General features: G+C 38.9%; 1 pseudogene; it reads right to left on the bottom strand.

Annotated features, from left to right (window-relative positions):
• Positions 1-473: 473 nt before the first annotated feature.
• LOC132963409 (5S ribosomal RNA) lies at positions 474-582 on the bottom strand (annotated as a pseudogene).
• Between the last annotated feature and the right edge of the window lie 4418 nt (positions 583-5000).

Below are 5000 nucleotides of genomic sequence, written 5' to 3'. Positions count from 1 at the left end.
AAAAAATGAAAAAGCTTACAGCACCTGGTATTCCTAGGCGGTCTCCCATCCAAGTATTAACCAGGCCCGACCCTGCTTTGCTTCTGAGATCGGACGAGTTCAGGTTGGTATGGACGTAAAGCATTATTGTGTGCAGAAAGGGGCCTTTTAAAGATGTCATGCCCTTGATTCTGGCTGAATTTTTGGACATGTGAAAATGTCTCTCTATGATAAAAAAAAACATATGATCAAAAAAATGAAAAAGCTTACAGCACCTGGTATTCCTAGGCGGTCTCCCATCCAAGTATTAACCAGGCCTGACCCTGCTTTGCTTCTGAGATCGGACGAGTTCAGGGTGGTATGGACGTAAGGCATTATTGTGTGCAGAAAGGGGCCTTTTAAAGATATCATGCCCTTGATTCTGGCTGAATTTTTGGACATGTGAATATGTCTCTATATGATAAAAAAAAAACATATGATCAAAAAAATGAAAAAGCTTACAGCACCTGGTATTCCTAGGCGGTCTCCCATCCAAGTATTAACCAGGCCCGACCCTGCTTTGCTTCTGAGATCGGACGAGTTCAGGGTGGTATGGACGTAAGGCATTACTGTGTGCAGAAAGGGGCCTTTTAAAGATATCATGCCCTTGATTCTGGCTGAATTTTTGGACATGTGAATATGTCTCTGTATGATAAAAAAAAAACATATGATCAAAAAAATGAAAAAACTCACAGCACCTGGTATTCCCAGGCGGTCTCCCATCCAAGTACTAACCAGGTCCTACCCTGCTTAGCTTCCGAGATCGGACGAGATCAGGCGTGTTTTTTTTTTTTTTTTATCTTTTATTATCAAAATTACAAAAACATTTATAATTCTTTCACATCATTTACAACAAATGCTATTATAATACATACACCCTCTAAATTAAACCTCCCCTCTGACGCAAACGGCACCCTAAAAACAATAAAAACATAGCATCAGAAAAAAAAAACTCAAATCACCCCTGATACCCCCAACTCATGACAACTCTTCTGAGTCCCTCCCCCAAAGCAAACACCCCTCTGAAAACAAACCACAAAAACATACAAAAACCCCACAGTATTCTCAAAAAACCACTGAGAAAAAAAAAAACAAATCAAATCACCCATTTTCCCCATGACCAAAAAAGAAGCCCTCGTACCAAAAAAAACAAAAACAAAATAATTTAGACATCCCACATAATTCCCTCCTCGTTTACTCTACACACATTCGCACCTTCCACAAACATTCTCACAAACTCACTCTCATTCGCTATGTACAGTAATTTAAGATGTGCTTTCCATTCATTCACAAACATTCTCCACACATTCATTTTCTTACTTTCATACAGTGCATAATTCCTCCTGTTAAAAACCGCTTTTCTTGCAAAAGCCAAAATTATATTCATTACATTGTGATTTTTTTGTTTTGTTCCCACCCCCAACAACACCGACAATTCCCACCCCCTTTCATTCCAACACTCATTCTTACTGCATTTCCTCAACATTTCTCTTATTTTTCCCCAAAAATAAACCAATTCCCCACACGTAACAAACAAATGTATTAAATCCTCATCCGTACTTTCACATACACAACACTTTCTTTCATACCTCTCCTTATGGATCTGATGCAGGACGATGCAGGTGAAGATCCTCCTGTGCCTCAGTTTGAAATCTAGGTCAAATATTGCATGTGGTGTATGCGGAATGTTAATGTTCTTCCATATCATGTTGCTTGTTATGTCCGGGTATGTGTCTGTCCATTTTACTTCGGATGTGGGTTTCTGTATTCTATGTGTGATTGCGCACCTATACCAAATTTTTGTAGTGACATCTATAATGTTGTGTTTCTTCTCCCCTAGGCACAGGGAGATCCCCCCCACATCGTCCTGCATCACTCCCTCCTTCTCTTTGATTAATTTTTCCCATTCGCTCGACAAAGACAATTTTACATTTGCAAACACTCCCTCAATCACATCCTTTCTGCACACACACCCTTTATTTTTTAAACCCCTCACCACCATTTGTAAATCAAAATCCCCCCCACAGTTCAGTAAATCCCTTATTCTAATATATCCCGCTTTCGACATAGCTTCACACTTAATTACCCTCTCCCCATTTTTAAAATACGGGCTCGAGAGGAAGGGCAGTCGTAGCACTGACCCTCTCGTTCCGCACTCTGGTACAGTCCAGGATGAAACCTGATACCACGCACTGAGTACTTCCTGGAAAAACCGTGGCAAGTGTTTAAATGAATCCGGGTTATTGATCTGGTACAGGTTGTCCTCGTTGTAGAGTCCAAAACTGCACAGATATTGTTTGAAGTGATTTTTCCAAACTACGTTCCGGTTCTGGTCCATAAATTTGCCTATCAATTTGACTCTTAGTGCTACTTTTTTTGTAAGTAAATCAATCAAAGCTAGCCCCCCCTGATCTTTAGCCCCTATTATTGTTTTGTGAGCTATACTCGCTGCTTTGTTTTTCCAAATAAAGTCCCTAATGGTCTTTGAAATCTCCTTAAAGGCCCAGTCCGGAAGCGTACAAGTACTCAGCGCATGATTCACTTTGGACAACACGAGAGCATTTGTTACGGCTACCCTTCCTCTCAACAATAGACCCCTCGCTTTCCACAAATTCAATGTTTTTTTAATTTTACCCACCACCTCTTTCCATGTTATATCATCACATTCATTCTCATTTTTCCCCATATTCACTCCCAACACTTTTCTTCTCTCACACACCGTTTTAAATCCCCACTTATTAACTAGATTGGATTCCTTACCTAGTAACATAATTTCTGACTTATTTTCATTTACTTTTGCCCCAGATGCTCTTTCATAAGTTTGTACATGTTTTAATATTAATTCTATATCCTCCTCTCCTTTTACCATTATATTCACGTCATCTGCATACTGTATAATTTTTTATGTTTTCCTTACCTATACCTTTTATGTTTACGTCTTCCGATATCAGTGCTGCCAGCGGCTCTGCTACCAAGCTGTACAACAGCGCTGACATCGGACATCCTTGTCTCACTGACCTTGATATTTTAAAAGAATCAGTTAGTTCCCCGTTACATTTTATCTTGCTTTCCGCTCCTGTATACAACATATTTATCCATTCTCTCATTCTCTCTCCGAATCCAAACTTCTCTAACACCTTCCCCATGAACCCGTGATCTACTCTGTCAAAAGCTTTATTTAAATCAATCCCTAGCCATATTCCCCCCTCCCCTTCCATATCCCTGACCGTCTGTTTTATTGAAATGATTGAGTCTGCTATGTCTCTGTTTGGTATACTGTATGATTGTGTTTGTTCTATGATTGTTCCTATTACCTCCCTGATTCTATTGGCTATTGTTTTCGCTATGATTTTGTAGTCTGTGTTGAGTAGGCTGATTGGTCTGTAGTTGTCCAGATTTTTATTGTCCCCCTTGTTTTTGTAAAAAATAGTAACCACCCCTTCCCCTAAACTTTTTGGTATATGTTTCACTTTTTCCATATATTTACTCAATTTGTTCACCAAGGGCACCAGCTGCTCTTTGAAAGCTTGGTAGAATTCCGCAGTTAGGCCATCGCTCCCAGGACTTTTGTTTTTGTTTAACCCCTCTAAAGCACTTCTGATTTCTCCCTCTGTAAACTCACAATCACACCACATTTTATCGTCCTCGCTTAGTTTTTTCTTTAAGGCACCCAAAGCTCTGTTCACACTCACGCTATCACACTCCTGTCTCGAAAACAGGCTTTCATAATAGCCCTTTACTATTTCTAAAATTCCCTTTTTATCTGTCACACTTTTACCTGCTTCATTTAATAATTCGTTTATTTCTGTTCTTTTTTGTTTTTGTTTTTCCAGACCTAAAAAAAAGGCTGTACTCCTCTCCCCCTCATACATATATTGTATTTTACTCCTAATGGCTGCACCCCTACTCTTTTTAAGTTCAATCACTCCCAACTGTTCTTTTAAATGTATGTATTTTTCGACATCTACATTATCTACACTGTCAAGCGAGGCTATTTCCTCACTTAGTTGTTTTCTCAAATTCTCTTCCTTTCTATTTTCTCTCCACTTTTTCTCTTTACTATAATTGATACACTTTTTTTAAATTCTGACTTTTACACTATCCCACCACACATTCATATCTTCACTCTCATTCCACTCATATCCCACATCATTCAACAATCTTTCCATACTTTTCACAAACATTCCATCATCCAGCAAGCTTGCATTAAAGCACCATATCCCTCCTTTACGTACATTCGTTTCTTTTCTAAACGTGATTTCTATTCCAGCGTGATCGCTCCACATATTAGTTTTATATTCAACTTCTTTAATCCACCTCACTACCTCGCATGTCACCAAAGCATAATCTATTCTAGATTGTTTTAATCTATTCAGTACAATTTGTCTCCTGGAGAACACCCTCTCCCATGGATGTAGCAATCTCCAAATATCAATGCATTGTTTCGTTATCATTATATCTTTAAGTGTCCCCCTGCTCACATCCCCCTTAAACACATTATTTTTTGACACATCGGTGGGTGTCATCGCCACATTAAAGTCACCGATTATTATACAATTCCTTTCCCACCATTTGCTTATTGCAATGAAGAATGTTTTCCTTTCTTTTTCTCCATTCGGTGCATATATATTTATGATTCTTATATTTTTCGTTTCATACACACAGTCTATTACTATTATTCTTCCTTCTTTGTCTCCATAAACCAAATTTACCCCTGTTACCCGACCCGTTTTGACTAAAACCGCCACTCCTCTCGCCCTCGACGTGCCATTGGAGCAGAAAATATGGCCCACAAAGTCTTTTTTTATGTCTTCCACCAGGGAATCATCCCACCTGGTCTCCTGCAGGCACAAAACGTCATTCTGCAAGGAAAGAATCGCATGTCTTTTTTCTTTGTTCCTTAGTCCATTCACGTTAATCGAAAATAAATTAAAGGCCATTATCATAAAAATAAAAACAAAAAAAACGGATTTACAGGGGTT

Source organism: Labrus mixtus, unplaced genomic scaffold (assembly GCF_963584025.1).
Source record: "Labrus mixtus unplaced genomic scaffold, fLabMix1.1 SCAFFOLD_52, whole genome shotgun sequence".
NCBI lineage: Eukaryota > Metazoa > Chordata > Actinopteri > Labriformes > Labridae > Labrus > Labrus mixtus.
This window is presented reverse-complemented; position numbering and strand designations above follow the sequence as displayed.